Source organism: Hordeum vulgare, chromosome 3H (genome assembly GCF_904849725.1).
Source record: "Hordeum vulgare subsp. vulgare chromosome 3H, MorexV3_pseudomolecules_assembly, whole genome shotgun sequence".
Lineage (NCBI taxonomy): Eukaryota > Viridiplantae > Streptophyta > Magnoliopsida > Poales > Poaceae > Hordeum > Hordeum vulgare.
The window spans coordinates 328578294-328597835 of record NC_058520.1 but is presented as its reverse complement, the minus strand read 5'-3'; the positions used below and the strand labels follow the sequence as shown (position 1 = coordinate 328597835).

Genomic DNA, 19542 nt, shown 5'->3' with positions numbered 1-19542 from the left:
TAGAGAGCATGCATTACTAGTGGAGGGAGTGACGTGGTCACTCTCGAGATGGGGCCGTGCCAAGAAAGGGCAACCATGGGCTATTATTACAAACACCGGGCACACCATTGCGTGCCCTCATGGATGATACACGTGATGTACATCACGAGGGATTATCACCAATGAGTGGACTCTTTGCTAGTATCATCGTGGGAAAGGTGATGTTCGGGTACTTACCTCGGAAGTTTCCCAAATATTGTGGGTAAAGTGCGTAACCTCTGCAGAGTGTATAACTATTCGATTAGTCGTGTCCATGGTCAATGACAGTTGGGTGGTGCAGCTTAAACTACGTCCAGGAGTTTTCACATAAACCATGCATGTGTGTGGGGGGGGGGGGGATGGTGCTAGTACAAATGCTGAGCTAAGTCAGATGACTTGGCATGATGGGTGAACATGGGTTGTTCAGTCCTCATACGACATCGATATCCATAACCTGTTCACGTGGTTACCACTTACCTCGTGATGCATGTCGTATAAAAAGTTGATCATGTTATTGCATCAGGGAAAATCTGCTTTCCGTAAAATAGCATACTAGTGTTATATCATGCTTTATTATTTCCTTGTTCTAACACATGGGTTGCTTGCAAGTACATTCAAAGTACCCACTGACTTGCCACTGGTTATTTCATTGACCAGGTAATAGAGAACAGGAGATGGTGAAGAATACCTTGATGACGTTCCTACAAGCTAGGACACTTCTCAGTCAGAATAACTGTAGGGTTAAGGCAGTCGGCATGGGTTCACACTACCTTTCGAGATTTCTGTTGCAATATATATGATGTCTTGGCCATAAGGGCCATGTCCGAGATAAACAATACGTAATGGACGTAAGACTCTTTATATTCAGCTTCTGCGTGTTCAGTGGGTATTGATCTTTGGGATCACTATACACGTGCATTCAATGATCACGACTTACAAGTCGGGGTCCCCAAAATCACCTACCTTATCTTAATGATTGTGTTAGGCCTTTTCGGTACTTGATTGATTGCACTTGCACTATGCCGTCCCCTTTAGGCACCCCCAACTCTATACTACTTTTCCCTCTCACCTCCCTCATCAACTGAAGACCAGCATGACAAGATGAACAAGGGATTCCTTCTCGACCAACAACTAATACAGAATACTTTTGCGACAACCTACTCAACCATGTGCAACCCCGTAGAGTTATCCTTGCCCATCGAGATTGGAACTCTTCCCTAAATCAACCTAGACCTCACAAGTTAATGCACGGGTTTAATGCACGGGTTTACATTTTGAACTTCTAACCACGTGTTTAATGCACGGGTTTGCTAGAACGCCTATTGAGCCTCAACCACCACTGTTCAACACTATGTTCATTATCATAGTGAATGAACACATTACAGTCTTAAGCCAACACCAGAACTATGATGCCATAGGGAATTTTTTTAAGTATATATGATTAGTAAACAATGATTTTCTACAGCCATAATAGATGTCTTGAGGTTATAGCTAAGCCCCGTTTGGCGGATCATGAGACTATCATGATGGTCGGTAGACTTGGTGGGTTGACAAAATGGAGCAACCTAACTTACTTACTCCTTGAGTAAATTGGATTTAGTAGGACAATTAGGATCCCGAGCTAAAATTCTTGGTGGAATGATAACTTGACCTTGCCAAGTAATACTGGTGATGGGTTGATGATGCTACAATTATGACCTGAAGTAACTAGTAGGAATTCTCGTTGGACATGGGATTTGGATTTAAATAAGTGATCCTAATAAGGTGTTGATGATAAATGGACTACATGGTTTGGAGTAATTTGGATTTAGTGCGATGGTCTTGATCATGATACCATGTTTCTCGGTGGATGATAAGATAGGAAGATTCGAAGTTGTGAGAGTTGATTTAAGGATATACTAGATCATAAATGGCGCGCATTGCTATGCCCGTCAATTTTGACGGCAGAGTGGTAGAAGTTATACATAAATATTAGACATAGTATGAAACAATGTAATTGGATGCATCTAATAGGGATGTCAACATTCATTATCTGACAACATAGTGAATATTGCATAGAAATATGTTAGATGCTCAAAAAAGAAAATTTGGATTGTTGTGATGAAAGTATAGAACATTGATTGCAATTTGCATGTCGGTATTAATTAGCATATGTCATTTATCGAAGCATGAAAAAAGGAAGGATATGTATGTTTTATTTTTCTTTTGACCTAAATGCTATGTTTTTTACCTTAAAGGTTATGTCTACTTTTCTTTTGACCTCAAAGTCTATGTTTCTTGTTTTCTTAAAGGTGGAAAGTTCCATTAATACATAAGATTGTCAACTTGTTGATTTCATAACATCTTACAATATATTTGCAAGTTAACAATGAACATTCTTTCTTGATCAATCAATGAAAGCTGAAGACTGAAAAAATGAGATCATTGACTACAAAACTCAAGGACATTGTACAACACTGAAAAAATGAGATCGCTTTGACGACTGCGTGCACCTTCTCATCTTTCAAGTACAAGTTCAAACTTGCATTGTAGTACAAACATTGGTTCAAAATGGATGATAATCCCACAATTGTTTTTTATCTCTGTTTTCGACTATTAAGAAGAACCTGCAGATTACAAGTGAGTTAATCTAGATAGAATACAGCAAATAAACTACGGATCAATGCATTAGAAGAAAATATGGAGATCACGCATGGCAATTTCATCTGGCTATATGTGTAACATACGCCTGTCTACAAACAAGACATGAATAAAAATAAAAATAAGACTTAAGAGAATGGAGGTTGCTCGGTTTATGTACTCGACATCATGGATTCCGGTTTTATTATCGAGCCACTGAGCCGCAAAAATAAATAGAGTTCAGTGCAAAAATTTGCAGTTCCAAATTGGTGAGTTTATGATCTCCAAAAATAAATCATTTAAAGTTTCTTCCGATATAATGGCCCAGAAGTTTAGCACATAATCCACAATGTGTTGTTTGCTCCAACATAGAAGTAAATATCATCAATGTGTCATGCCGCTTGGTGATAAGTTTCATATGAGATGCTCCTTTTGTGTTGTTAGCTCCAACATAGGAGTAAATATCATCAATGTGTCATGCCACTTAGTGATAAATTTCATATGAGATGCTCCTTTTAGCTTTCTCCGCAATAGGTTATTGTTCAAAACATCAATATCTACGATATTTATTGAAGTGTTGTAGTATATTACCATTAATTTCTGTAATTTCTTAAATCAAATGAAATTAAAGTAACTTATACGCAAGTACCAAACTAATCTTCCGGCTCACTCCGCACCTCGCGAGGTGATTAACATAAGCAAAATATGAGCAGAACATGGGGAAAGGGGATTTTCTCTTGCATGTTGAACACCAGAGAAAGATAAGAAATTATGGGGTGCCCATGTACATGAAAAAGAACATAAACAACAATCACATGCTACCATTACAAAGCAATGGAGACCCAAACATATGATACATATCACCCATCTTTCATTACACTACAGGAGAAGATGATTAGAAGTCAACACCCAAGAAAAACATGAAGCATCTTATTTAGATTTTGTACTAATGTACCATGCAACTGTGGAGTAATTAGTAGGAGTAAAAGTCAAGGTTACCTATTCGACGTGTTTATTAGAGAGAAGTTCATTGACCATATGTGTTCTTATACATAATGTAATAGCCTTTTCTGTCATTGCAAACACTTTGAGGACCAAAAGTGTAAAGATTAAACAACGATCAGACGGTGATACAACATCAAAGATCAAACCGGTAATTCATCCTCTAAACATCAAAAAATGAAGGGCGTTTTTTACAAATTCCAATATCGGTTTTCTAATTAACCTGTTCCATATAGCAGAATGGTAATAATGAACATCACAGGAACATATAATCTAAGCAACCTTGCAGCGTAAAAACATCGATGTTAAAATGTGTAAGGATGAGGCGTGGAGTAATTACCTATCCAAAAGCCATTTATTATGAACTGCCGAACAAAAAAAAATCCGAATACCAAGCTCCAAGATTCACCCAAATAAATCGATTACAGGCAGCCTAAACATCACCTATAACTATAATTAGAATTGTTGGTATGAGAGGATGCCAGAATAATGTAATTGCTTGGAAATGAATCTTACATGAACTGAAAAAAGGAAACCTACCCGAGCATCATGCTCAAATATGTTATGCTACCGAGAGTGGAGAGGGTGAGCGAAGAGTGATAGGGGAGGAAGCATATATAGACGTACCTCTGTACCCCTCGGCAGCGTGAAGGATCGGCACATCAGCAACCATGAATGTGCGCTCTGAAACTGAAGTACTATTGCGTCTATCAAGTCTCGCGGAACAGTTTTGATCAGCTAAGATGTCACTCACGTCCCTTCCCTTTCTCCCAAGAAGCCCAATTGACGGCGTCGACTGGATCAAGCGCCCACCAAGCCGTCCGCAATGTGTGCGTCAGCTGGATCGAGCGCCCACTGAGCTGCCTGCAACGCGTGCATCGGCTGGATACCCTCTCCCACGACAGCTCGATCCCCTCGCAGACGATCGACCGCATTGGCCGTAGTGTGCGCGCGTCGGCTGGATCGATGGACCGCGTTGCATCATGCACGCCTCGATCCGTCTATCACCGATGACCGATCCCCTCCTCTGTATCGACCGCCGCGTGGAGCCCTATTTTTTTGCGGAGACGGGGACGGGAGCATAGCACAGATCCAGCTAAGACTCGGTTTTTTCTCGTGGAGCAGTTCCCCATTATGATATATGGGCCATAGTTTTTTACTTCCCTAGAGGTCCATAGATCTAACGGCCAGAAACTATCCGATTACTAAAATGGACGGCCAGAAGTCAATATGGCGTGAGACAGCTCGGTTTAGGTTCAGTTTTACTATCTTAAATATATACACACACATATACATACATACATACATACATACATACATGCATATATATATCTATAGAAAGTCTATTCGTCACCTAGGGTGCAAAATAAGTTATTCCTCACCCAGGTAATCTTACGATCGTTTCATAAATAAATTACATTTGGAATACCAATAGTTACATTAATATTTATTCATTACGTAAAATTTGATGTTAAACATTTAAAATATAGGTCATAAGACCAGAAAATTCACATTTCATGTGTAATTTACACTATGTTTTTATGTTTGTAATTTTACATGACATGAATATTTTTTATGGTGACTATATATTTTTCTTACGATCTCTTTTTAAGCATGAAATAAGAAAAAAATTAAAACATAAAATTACGGTGCATTAATGTAAAAATAGAGGGGGTGAAGAATAGTTATTCTTGACCCAGGGTGATGAATAGTCACCTCTCTCTCTCTCTCTCCACACACACACACACACACACACACACACACACACACACACACACACATATATATATATATATATATATATGAGCTTGACCTTGGAGTTTACTTGGTCATGATGGGAATTGGTGGATATACCATGATAATAGTCCTTTCAATGATTTGTGGATTATAGGAACTCTAGGAGATTATGTAGAACTCTGTAGATATTGGATTTGTAGGAGTAATGGGTCTTGTAATGATTGATGGGATTTATGGACCACTTCATTGGATTCGTATGAAGGAAATAAGATCTTGGATTGGTATATTACGTGTTTCCTTAGTATAGAGGTCCAGTACCTTAGACCTTGGATAGGTTAGTTGAGCACTTGGATTTGTAGTGTTTTATTTGAGCATTCGTAACTTGTATGCTCCACCCAATGATACTTATAGAGGGATACATGTGTGGTGGTTATCGATGACATATGAGGATTTGGTTTAGTCCTTCTCTCAAAATGATGGAGATATGAATAGCATGAGTGATGTTGGAGTCGACTTATTTGAGATGATACCTTTGATGATATAGGATGATTTTTTTGGAGAAATAGGTAGGACTATTGGCATCTAAGAACTGTGCTCAAGGATAAAATAATAGACATTCACTCACATCCTAAGCTCTTCGAAACCATGAGGCTTTGCGAAGCCATAACATGGTCGGATTATGAACATAGACTTTGACTCTAAGTCATTAGACTATGACCAATACTCCACCTTGACCACCACCAATCATGTCCATGAGGAAGGTGGACATGAAAGGCTAGATCAGGATGCACCACAAACCCCTGGACTAGTAAACCCTAGAACAGATGCCCGCTTCTCTCACCTATTTCATGAACAAAGTGTTTATGTCATACTTGGAGAAATATGTTGTTGTCCCCGTGGATGACATGCTTATTTACCCAATGAGAGAAAGGAGTAACCTATACCTATAGTCATGCTTCTAAAGTGTAAGGTTTTACCATGAAGAAGATGGAGTCCTCGAAGCACCCTCCCTGTAGCAAGAGACAATCTTACCCAAGCAAGACGAAGAACCACTACGGTTGGGAAACCACGACGAAAAAGAAGAAGCAAGAGAAGCCAACCACCACTCCTCTACCGGCTAAATCAGCTAGACTATGTGAAGAAGCACCGACGTTCAAGCACGCTGAAGCCTTTGGACATCAAGAGAAACTAAAGAGTCCCTTGTTTTACTGATCGCCTATTAGTTCATGTCTAAGAAGGAACTAAGAAGTTGATGACACCCCTCACTCCACCACTTCGACAATGTCACATCCCTGAAACCCTAATCAAGTTAGCATTGTGCTCATATCTTCTTTGCATTGCATCCAAGAAAATTTCAACAAGAACAAAGCAAGTGGTGAAGAAAAACTCAAAAACCCTAGCCACTTCTTAAATTCAAAGAAATTAAAAACTTGTTCAAATCAATGAACCCAAAATGGCCTCAAGAAAAGTTCAACTTTTCTGATAATTCTTGAAAGAAAATAAGCAATGAAGAAAACCATTTTCTTAACACATTTGGCATTTTAAATAAATGCAAAAGGCTACTGGTTTCAAGTTTAAAATTTGAATTCAAAAACTTTAAGTTTTCAAAAATGTTGAAAACCTTATGGGTGATTGGAAATATTCCAACAAACACCCATCATCTTTCATCTATTTTTTTAGTTTGATTTTGAAGCCAAAATAAATAGAAATCAATGTTAGTAATTAAAACACAAACAGAAATAGCAGAAAATGGAAAAAACTCTATTCCACGCTTACCTGGCCCGACCCAGCCTCTTTCCTGTCGTCTTCCTCCTCCGCCAGTGGGAGCAGGAGGTGGCCGCCGCGAAGCCGCACGCCTCCACGCAGCTCCCTGCCTGCCTGGCCGCCGCTTCGCGCTGGCGCACGCGGGGATAACCTCCCCGAGCTCTGGCCTATCCGTTCCCGAACACCATTCCCCCTCTCCTCTCGGTTCTTTCCTTCCCCCTTCTGCCGCCATTGTCAGGAGCTTGAGCTCGAGGAGCCCGAGCTCTCTGGCCACAGGGAATCCCCCCGAGTGTTCCATCCCCTCCGAAACGTCGATCTCGACATGCACGTCGATGCAACCGTCCTCCCCGAGCCCTGCAACGCCCGCAGTGCCGTGGTCTTCAACCTCCGGCCGCCGACAAATCGACGGTGGATCGCCGGCTACAGCCCCTCCCCGAGCAGTCTGAGCCCAGCTTCGCCCCCACCGTGAGCTTGCGAGCATTTCCCCCTTGTTTCCCCTCTCTATGCGGCACTCTAGCCCTGAGACCCATGAACCCGAGCTCCGGCAGCCGCCTCGGCTCGTCGCCGGCATGCTCCGGCCACCCATAGCCCCTACTGATGCCCGTAGAGGATGAGGCCGAGCCTGGGGATCATCCCAGTGCTCTCGGCACTCGATCCCGAGCACCACAGCGCGACTTGGTGCGTCTCCGGCAAAGATCCGCCGCGGATCTGGTCGCCGCCAGTCAGTCTCCGGCGGGGGACGACGTGGCCGGCCTAATCCCGGTGGATTAGCGCTAAGCAGCCACTAACTGTGGCCCCTAGCAGTGGGTCAAACCCACTTAGGGGCTGGTCAGCGCGGGATTAGCTCCTGGGACGCTGACCAGTGGCCCCCACCTGTCAGGTTTGACCTGACCAGGTCAGTTGACCTGCTGACGCAATGATGACGTGGTTATGACGCAATAAGGAGTTTTCTGATTTAAAAGAATTCCAGAAAAATGCCAAAACTTCTAAAAATCTTAGAAATTAATGTGTAACTCCAATGAAAATAATTTATATATGAAAAAGTATCTGAAAAATCCAAGGAATCTGAATATGTCATTTTCGAACATGTTTGAAAATGTTACTGGACCAAACATGTAGAATAATGAAAAGGTCAAATTTTATAAATACTATGGAGATGGAATTTGAAAATCATTTGAATTCCACTTCAAATGATATGATCAAACATTGTTCAATCACAACCAGCAACTTAACATATCATTTCCATGCATGTTAAAAATGGTATTCGAGAATACCTCGTTTGAAGTGATATTTGAATCTAATTCAAATCAACTTCAACCCTAATAAATGTTAGCTATATTAGCATAACACCTTGCACCATCATGCCATGCTCATGCATCATCTTGTTGCATATGATTGTTATTGATTGTTGTCACTTCTTTCAGTAGGCTCCGCTCCTCCGGATTCCATTGGATATCCGACTGACGGGTATTGTCCCTCCTCTGAGCAACAAGGCAAGCATCCATTTTGATCATCCCGATAAATCCCATGTTCTCGCTCCTGCACTTACTTATTGCATTAGGATCAAATGCTCAACTGCTTTTGCCACGTTAGTTGAACCCACTTCCTTTGCATGACCTGTCTTTGTCACAGTAAATAGCCGAACCTTGCAACCTAGCATACCTGGTAGTTGCTTGAGCCATGATGTGCCTTATCCTGCTATGCATGCTATGCTTAGAGTTGTGTATGGTCTGTCATCTGGGAGATGAACAGAATTGTGAGAATGTGTTCAGTAGGTAAAGGTTGTGTGTTGAAGCTGATTTGGTAAAGGTACCAGTGAAAGGCTATGTAGGAGTACATGGCAGGTTGTTTCATTGGAATCGTCCTTAGGAACTGTGTTCCGTGTATGTAATCCAAGACTAGGTACTACCACACGTTGGGATACTTAATTGACCCTCTCGACTTATTAATCGCTTAGTACTCGGTCCAGGAGTTGCAAGTAGTTTCTGGTGTTTATAGTCATGCTGGAGGCCGTGCATAGTGCTGACCTGAGAGGTGGGCTGTGATGCGGTAGGCAGTGGCACGGTGTACCAAGTGGCACCCGGATGGTGGGCTTGGGAACCTTGCGCACATCGTTTGGGGCCGTGGCGGAAACCTCGGCCGGACTTCCGTGCGGGTTACCCTGAGATAGGCGATAGACCTGGACTAAGTATTAGTGTGGTTAACGGTCGTGGCCGACTCCCTCGCTAGGCTTCCACTTCAAGGTTGCCGAGGTGCATGACGTGCACATGGTGATAAGTGGCGAGAGCATGTGTGAAGAAGTACACCCCTGCAGGGTTATGATCTATTCGAGTAGCCGCGTCCACGGATATGGACTACTTGGAGACATATGTTGTTCATAGATAACTTCAATGGCTACCATAAAATTGTCAAGATAAGCGTGAGTGTCGTGGACGACATTTACGTATGGAGACGGAATGATTCCACGATGGAGTATTGTTGTGGTGTTAGTGGACTCGTGTGCGAGAAATGAAGTTGTCAAAAATTGTTTTAAAATGCAAGTTGTCTAGCCACGAGTCAAGTGCTGGCTTTCCGCATGAAACCCCACAATTCCTTATTGATACATTGCATGAGTAGATAGTTATCCTAAAGTCTTGCTGAGTACCTCCGTACTCATGTTTGCTTAATAATTGTTGCGAGGTTGTTAATGACCCTAACGGAGGGTTCTTCCTAGACATCAACGACGACGAGTAGCTGGTATCCCCGCTACGATCTGGCCCGAGGGTGGGTCTGTAGTATAGTCAGGCCATGTGCCTTCTAGTTTCATCTTTTTGTACTCAGACAGTTTAATTACTTCCGCTGGCTTGTAACTTGAATGACTGTTATGATGGGTCGTGAGACCCCTACTGTGTAATATTATGTGTGCGGCTCTTCCGAGCCTCTTAAATAAAGCTTGTATGTTTATAGTTATGTTGTGATGCCATCGATGTATCTATACATATCGGTATGCCATGCGTACGTGTGTCGTACTTGATATGTATGGGATTCGATTACCTAGCCGTAGACTTTAGTAGCATTCCTTACAGGGAAATGCCCCTTTGTGATCCAACGAGCCATGGTAGCTCGCTACTGCTCCGGACACATTGGTTGACCGGCGTGTGTCCTTCTTAGCTGCTGTGTCTGTCCCCTTTGGGGAAATGTCACGCGATGTAATGGAGTCCTTGTAGCTTTCTACGACTCGTCTACATTCGCTGGTGACCGACACCTGCTTTGCTGGGTCATGTATGCATGTCCCTGTGCGGAACTGCCACTTTGGTTTATGACTAGACATGTCAATCCGGGTTCTTTGTCGTTGGATTGCTAGCGACACAATTGCATACGCGAGTCAAAGACGCAAATGGTCCCGGCTAAGGTAAGGCTGTAGCCGTGGGGTTAACCGTGCGTGAGACCGCAAAGAGATGCGATGTGTTACAAGCTGGATTCCTATGGCTTAGGATCGGGGTCCCGACAGACAATGTATGATATGCATGATGTCCCTACTCCCTTCAGATACTTGGAATGGAGTAGAATAATTGTCTTGACTTTGCTACTATCCCCTTTTTTGGTCCAATCAAGGACACAATCCTGATTGGATCATGGTAAACCATGTGTCAAAGGTAGTTCACCCCACTTGCCAAGCCTTAGACCTTGGAAATTGGATCGCGGATCTATACTTTTGGGTATCCAACTTATCTAGGACCCCTTCAAAAACTTTCCTGGATGGTAGAACCCGTTTTTTCGCCAAGTCTCTAAGTTTAGTCGAAGGGACGAGACTCAACCCAAATCTTGCCACAGCTGGCTACGAAGATATAAGTAGATCAAACACTCGAAGACATGCCAGTAACGTGTGTATGTGAGTACGAATGCAAAAAACCAAGGATGACTGAAGTACATACATGGAAAACTTACTCAAGAAAGAAGATCTCGACGAGAAGCCTATATTGACACACTTCAACACTCTCATGGATGAAGATAACCAACACAAACCCCATCGACGGAAGTTACACCAAGACTTGACCCTTGTATTCTAGCACAAGACATCTAGATGTCACTAACCACCATGAATAATCCCAGAACCAACACACAAACACACTACCGTGCCATGTATTCCGACTTTGGAATACACACGCATGCGAGACCCTTGCCCGAACATCGTCCACCAAGCCCTTGACCTTTAGTCAAGCCTAGCATATTGCAAGTACCACGTACACCCTCAAGCGAAGTCAAGTGAAGCACTCGAAGCTGCATCATCCAGCACTTCAATATCCAATAGAGCAAACACACTGAAGAAGAAGCCACACGGGAATGTGTAGGCTACCTCAGGCCTGGATTTCTATATCTCTTAATCGCCTAGCCTAGGAATCTTGTGGGCGAGATTCTTGAATTGGGGTAGGTCTGTCAGACCCTGTGTTTTTCCTCTCCGAACTAAGTTAACATAGCTCAACAATTAGGACCAATTAAAACTTTTGCGTGCTTATGATGCTTGACTTGATTGTTATTTGCTTGTGTGCTTTTTTGTGTTTTAAATTCACAAAAATCCTTTCTCTATCTAGACTCATCTCCTTGATCCAAATCTTTTCCAATTACCATGCCATGTGTATAGGACCTAAAACTAGATTTTGGTAAAATATTATTTTGGCTAAAATTCTTTTATTTAATTAAGCTTTTCAAAAACGCTTGAATTGAGGTTTGTACTGCAAGTCCTCAAATTAGGTGGGATGTTTTTCCCTAAATATTTTATTTGGATCCTATTATCAAAAGGATTTCCCAAAACCACAAAATTATTATTTTAGAAGTTAATTTTGTATTTTATTTAAATACCTTTTTATTATGCTAGAAATGGTCTTTCATAAGTAAAGTCTATTTTATTATTTACAAATATTTTAGAAAGTTTAGGGAAACTCTCTCGGCGTTCTCGGAATGGAGGTACCCAGACCTGCCTGCATGTGGGCCAGGGCTGGCCCACTTCATCAAGCAAGCTGACGGGCCCGACATCGCTCGAGGCAAGGCCCTCGTGAGGGGCCAAGCCTCACGAGGAGGAATGACATCGAGACCCGCAGGGGCCCTCCTCAGGACCCCTCGGGAGCGGCGGATATTCCGAGGCGAGGCCCGACCTGAGGAGGCAAGGCTGACACAAGGGGAGGACAGGCGAGCAGCGGACAGTAGGACGGAGCAGTTCCCCCTTTGCTGCAAAGGGGCAAGGACAAACGCAGGTTCCCAAAGCATCTCCAAAAGGTTTCCATTCTGGTGCAATAAGACCCCGGCCGTCCGTCGGCAGGACGGGCGTCATCCCTGAGCCATCCCCTGCAGCGTTGGCAGCTACTTTGCACGCGAAGACCACTTTTCGACACGGGAAGCATGTTCCCCTGTCCCCCTTCGAAGTTGGCCGTTGCGGGACCCCTTCCTGCCGAAACTATAAGGGAAGAGGACCCGTGCCACCACTATAGATAGAGGATAGGTTGCTTCGTAGAGGGGGATCCAAGGGGGGTAGAACTATTCATTCACCCGCTAGCACCACACAAGGTCACCCGGCCTCAGGAAGCGCCCACGCACTGTATATGAATGTTTCCTTACAAAGTTCCACTTACCAAAGGCGCTTCACTCCCCGGCAACGGCGCCAGAAAAGAGTCTTGATGACCCACAAGTATAGGGGATCAATCGTAGTCCTTTCGATAAGTAAGAGTGTCGAACCCAACGAGGAGCAGAAGGATCTGACAAGTGGTTTTTAGCAAGGAAAAATTTGCAAGCACTGAAATTGTCGGTAACAAGTGATTGTCTGGTGAGATGATTCGTAGCAAGCAACAAGTAACAAAAGTAGCAACGAAGTAACACATAAACTAGGGTTTAAGCTTCTGTCACTCTAGCAACCCATCATCTACTTACTACTTCCCAATGCCTTCCTCTAGGCCCAAATAATGGTGAAGTGTTATGTAGTCGATGTTCACATAACACCACTAGAGGAAAAACAACAGACAACATACAACATATCAAAATACCGAACGAATACCAAATTCACATGACTATTATTAGCATGACTTATCCCATGTCCTCAGGAACAAAAGTAACTACTCACAAAGCATAATCATAATCATGATCAGAGGTGTAATGAGTAGCATCAAGGATCTGAACATTAACTCTTCCACCAAGTAATCCAACTAGCATCAACTACAAAGAGTAATCAACACTACTAGCAACCTTACAAGTACCAATCGAAGTCGCGAGACGGAGATTGGTTACAAGAGATGAACTAGGGTTTGGAGATGAGATGGTGTTGATGAAGATGTTGATGATGATGAGTCCCCTCCGACGAGAGGAGTGTTGGTGATGACGATGGCGACGATTTCCCCCTCCAGGAGGGAAGTTTCCCCGGCAGGATCATCCTGCCGGAGCTCTAGATTGGTTCTGCTCAAGTTCCGCCTCGTGGCGGCGGCAAAACCACGAAAAATCTCCCTTCTGATTTTTTTCTGGACGAAACCCTCCATATAGCAAAAGAGGGGGGCAAGTGGGCCAAGAGGGTGCCCACAAGCCCCCATGGCGCAGCCTGGGGGGGGGGGGGTGGTCGCGCCGTGCAGGCTTGTGGCCACCCCCTGGCCCTCCTCCGGTACTTCTTCGGCCATATATTTTTTATATATTGGGAAAAAAATCTCTGTTGATTTTCACGGCGTTTGGAGTTACGCAGAATAGGTATCTCAACTTTGCTCCACTTTCAGGCCAGAATTCCAGTTGCGGGTATTCCCCCTCTTCATGTAAACCTTGGAACATAAGAGAGAATAGGCATAAAAATAGTACCGTGAAGTGAAATAACAGCCAAGGAAGCGATAAATATCAACGTGAAAACATGATGCAAAATGGACGTATGAACTCCCCCAAGCTTAGACCTGGCTTGTACTCAAGCGAAAGCCGAGCTCAATAAATACGTCCACATGTTTAGGGAGAGAGGTGTCGACAAAACAAGATACGAACATGCATGCATCATGATCATGATCAGAACATCATACCAACATATAATCTCTCATGCTAAAGTGATAATTCCTTCACAAAGTAAAGCATGGATCAAGAACCTTACCGAGAAGTAACAACCGATAGCCTTTAGTCATTGAAGCAATTGCAATTTATCACAACATCAGAAAGAGTCAAGTAAGAGCTTGTAAAGAAAATCCACATACTCAATCATTCTTTCTTTCTCTACAATTGCTACAACTCACGTGGTACTTATGAGATCAAAGTTTCAGCTGAATACAGAGAAAGATAGGGGCTTATAGTATTGCCTCCCAACTGCTTACCTCAAGGGCAATGTCAACAATAATAATTCATGAATGCCTACCTCCAAGTTGACATATGAATATAGATCTTTCCCAAGCATATGACGGTAGCCAATACAAAGGCAAAATAGGGAATTGGTGAAGATCACCATGACTCTTTCAAGGGCAAAAAGTAAAGGTACAAGATAGGCCCTTCGCAGAGGGAAGCCGAGGTTGTCTTGCGCTTTTGAGGTTTGGATGCGTGTCCTCTTAGTGCGGAGGAACGTCACTTTATATTACCTCCTGTGATAAAGAACTTTATTATGCAGTATGTTGCTTTTATGTCTTCCTCACCACAGGTTCGTACAAAGCTTATTCTCCACACACTAATAGATCATACATATTAGAGAGCAATTTTTATTGCTTGCACCGATGACAACTTACTTGAGGGATCTTATTCAAACCATAGGTAGGTATGGTGGACACTCATGGCAAAACTGGTTTGAAGATTTATGGATGCACAAGTAGTATCTCTACTTAGTGCGGGAGGTTTGGCTAATGTGACGTGGAAGCAATCCTCACATTCTAAGGGATCTCTAATCATATAACATTGTTCAGAGCCAAGCAAACACAATTTATTATGTTGTCTTCCTTGTCCAACATCTACTTCTAGGCATGCAATAGTTTAGTGAGTGTTCACAATCATAGATGGTGTCAGAGATGATATATTTGTATGTGAACCTCTCCTTCTTTATCACTTCCTATTAATTGCAACAACGACCAAGGTCTACGTTTGCCTACCCTCAACAAGTTTCAATCCTCATTCTTTTTATATGTGAAGCCATCACTTCCCATAATATCATTACATGATCTTTCATGCTTTTGTTCTATTCTCACTCTTTTGATCATGGCAAGAGGCAAAGCCCTTCAACTAAGACACTCTTTATTATATGGCTCACGAGCAAGAATACATCGGGGATGACACAAAGCAAAACTCAAGACTAAAACACTAAGACTTTAGACTACTAGAGAAAAAGAGAAAACTGAAAAAGAAAACTAAAACAAAGGTAAAAGAAAAAGATGTGATGGTGATACGATACCGGGGCAACTCCCCCAAGCTTGGCACAAGCCAAGGGGATTGCCCATACCAATGCTCAGTTGTTTTCCTTTGGTGCTGATGGTGGTGGAGTTGTTGCAACATGGGTTTGATCCTCCGTCTTGCAAGGCATAGGTGCTCCATCATGGAAGGATGAACGAGTCGTAGGAATCCTCAAATCTGCAGCCAACCGTATTGATTTAAATCTATACTCATACTCACAATTTTGGTTCTGCAGGTCATAGATCTGGCCCTGGAGTTGATCAACCCTGTCATAGATCCTGGAGAGGTGCTTCCCAATGTCATTGGCATCCATCTTGTGCTTGTTGGTGAACTCCGTGATCATCATGTGGTTGGCGTTGAGTCCACGCTCCACCATCCCTTGGCACTTGAAGACTTGTTGCTCCATTGCTTCGAGCCTCATCTCCACGCTTCCGGTCTTCTTAGGCCCATCAACATCACGGATGTGCAACATCCCCTCACGCATCTCGATAGATTGAGGGTATTGCAGCACTTCCGTGAGGTAGGGATTGATGACCTTCTCGAAGATCTTGTCCTTAGAAGCTTTTGGGGAAGTCATGGCAATCTAGATCTGTAACAGAAACATGCTCGAAACGAAAAACAGAGGAAATCTGCGTGATACGGGGTCAGACCAAATGTAAGTATAAATAATGATTTTTTCCAGACCAGAAGGAGCACCCCACACGAAAACGGAGTCCGGGAGGCACACGAGGTGGCCACAAGCCCTCACGGCGCGGCCAGGAGGTGGGCCCGCGCCGTGCAGGCTTGTCGCCTCCTCGCGCACTTTCCGGACTACTTCCAATTTTTGTATTTTTCAAATATTCCAGAACGGAGAAAATTTCCTACTTGAAAAGTTTTGGACTCTGTTTTCTTACCGAATCTCATACCTCTTCGTTTTCAGAGTCTGAAATAGGCTGATAAATGTCCCTAAGGTATTCTTCCGGAGTTATGGTATTGATAATATTGCTTTCAACATTTATGGGAGTACCTGAGATATAATGCTTGATTCTGTGCCCATTTACCACTCTCTGACAATTACCTTCCGTGTTGTTGATCTTGATAGCACCAGAACAATATACTTCGTCAACAACATAGGGACCTTCCCATTTAGAGAGAAGCTTGCCTGCAAAGAATCTTAAACGAGAGTTATATAGCAAGACATAATCACCTACACTGAACTCATGCTTTTGTATCCTCTTATCATGCCATCTCTTAACCTTCTCTTTGAAGAGCTTGGCATTCTCATATGCCTGAGTTCTCCACTCATCAAGCGAGCTAATGTCAAATAACCTCTTCTCACCGGCAGGATTGAAATCAAAGTTGAGCTCTTTGATTGCCCAATAAGCTTTATGCTCTAGCTCAAGAGGTAAGTGACATGCTTTCCCATACACCATTTTGTCGGAGACATGCCCATGGGATTCTTATAGGCAGTTCTATAAGCCCACAGTGCATCATCGAGCTTCTTAGACCAATTCTTTCTAGACCTGTTGACAGTCTTTTGCAGAATCAGCTTAATCTCTCTATTACTTAGCTCTACTTGACCACTGGACTGAGGTTGATAGGGAGACGCAATTCTATGGTTGACATCGTACTTAGCAAGCGTTTTATGGAAAGCGCCATGAATGAAGTGTGAACCACAGTCGGTCATCAGATATCTAGGGACTCCAAACCTGGGGAAGATAACTTCTTTTAGCATCTTGATAGAAGTGTTGTGATTAGCACTACTAGTGGGGATAGCTTCTACCCACTTAGTGACGTAATCAACAACAACTAAGATGTGAGTATACCCGTTGGATTTTGGAAAAGGTACCATATAATCAAAGCCCCAGACATCAAATGGTTCAATGACAAGTAAATAGTTCATAGGCATTTCCTGACGTTTGCTAATATTAACTATTCTTTGACATTCGTCACAAGACAAGACAAACTTACGGGCATCCTTGAAGAGAGTGGGCCAATAGAAACCTGATTGCAATACCTTGTGTGCAGTTCTATCTCCCGCATGGTGTCCTCCGTAGGCCTCGGAGTGACACTTCTGTAGGATCTGTCCCTGTTCATGTTCAGGTACACAACGTATAATAACACCATATACTCCTTCCTTATAAAGGTGAGGATCATCCCAAAAGTAATGTCTCAAGTCAAAGAAGAATTTCTTCTTTTGCTGGTACATGAAACTAGGTGGTATGTATTTGGCAACGATATAGTTTGCATAATCAGCATACCACGGTGCACTACGTGAAGCATTGATGGCATTCAATTGCTCACCAGGAAAGTTGTCATCAATAGGTTGTGGGACATCAAGAACGTTCTCCAACCTAGATAAGTTATCTGCTACTGGGTTATCAGCACCCTTTCTGTCGACAACGTGCAAATCAAATTTTATTAGCAAGAGAACCCATCTAATAAGTCTAGGTTTAGCGTCCTTCTTCTCCATGAGGTACTTAATAGCAGCATGATCAGTGTGAATAGTGACTTTGGAATCAACTATGTAAGACCTGAAATTTTCACATGTAAACACGACTGCTAAAAATTCCTTCTCCATAGTGGCATAGTTTCTTTGGGCACTGTCTAGAGTTTTACTAGCATAGTGAATAACATTCAACTTCTTATCAACTCTTTGCCCTAGAACAACACCAATAGCATAATCACTAGCGTCACGCATGATCTCAAAAGACAAGTTCCAATCAGGTGGTTGAACAATAGGTGCAGTTATCAAAGCCCTCTTAAGTATTTCGAAGGCTTCCTCACAATCATCGTCAAAAACAAAAGGAATATCCTTTTGCAAGAGATTGGTAAGAGGCCTAGAAATCTTAGAGAAGTCTTTGATGAACCTTCTATAGAAACCAGCATGACCAAGGAAACTTCTTATCCCTCTGATATCTGTGGGGTATGGCATTTTCTCGATCGCATCAACCTTAGCCTTATCGACTTCAATACCTCTTTCAGAAATTTTATGTCCTAAGACAATGCCTTCATTAACCAGAAAGTGGCACTTCTCCCAATTCAAGACAAGATTGGTGTCTTTACATCTCTGTAAGACTCGATCAAGGTTGCTGAGGCAATCATCAAAGGAAGACCCGTAAACGGAGAAGTCATCCATGAAAACCTCAACAATCTTTTCACAAAAGTCAGAGAATATAGCCATCATACGTCTTTATAAGATGGCAAGTGCATTACATAAGCCAAAAGGCATATGTCTATAAGCAAAGGTACCGAAAGGGCAGGTGAAAGTGGTCTTTTCCTGATCAGATTGTGCAACTGGTATCTGGGAGAAACTAGAATATCCGTCTAGAAAGCAAGAGTGTGTGTGTTTGGACAGCCTTTCTAGCATTTGGTCGATAAAAGGCAAAGGGTAATGATCTTTCCTAGTGGCTTTATTCAATTTCCTAAGATCGATCACCATCCTATAGCCAGTAATAGTCCTGTGTGGGATCAATTCATCCTTATCATTAGGGACAACGGTAATGCCTCCTTTCTTAGGAACGCAATGCACCGGACTCACCCAATCGCTATGAGGAATAGGATATATAATACCTGCTTCTAGGAGCTTTAGTATTTCTTTTCTCACTACTTATTTCATCTTAGGATTCAATCTCCTTTGATGATCAGCAACTGGTTTGAATTCAGGATCATTTTTGATCTTGTGCTGGCATAGAGTGGGACTAATGCCCTTAAGATCATCAAGAGTATATCCTATAGCAGGACGGTGCTTCCTCAGAGTTTTTAGTAACTTCTTTTCTCTCTGCTCTGAGAGGCTAGCACTAATTATAACATGATATATCTCTTTTTCATCAAGATAGGCATACTTAAGAGTATCGCGCAACTGTTTAAGCTCGAACACAGGATCACCCTTTGGTGGGGGTGGATCCCCAAGCAGTTCAACAGGCAGATTATTCTTAAGGATAGGATATTGTTCTAAGACAACTCTATCTATTTCATCCCTTTCATCCATATGCATATCATTTTCATGCTCAAGCAAGTATTGCTCTAAGGGATCAGTAGGAGGCACGGCAATAGAAGCTAAGG

The 19542-nt window shown here is 42.7% G+C and overlaps 1 long non-coding RNA gene across 1 annotated transcript; it reads right to left on the bottom strand.

Annotated features, from left to right (window-relative positions):
• Positions 1-2322: 2322 nt before the first annotated feature.
• On the bottom strand, positions 2323-4739 carry LOC123439918. Its single transcript, XR_006630216.1, has 2 exons — positions 3980-4739; positions 2323-2624 (listed from the first exon to the last, which is right to left on the bottom strand). It is a non-coding gene; the product is annotated as an uncharacterized LOC123439918 (long non-coding RNA).
• Between the last annotated feature and the right edge of the window lie 14803 nt (positions 4740-19542).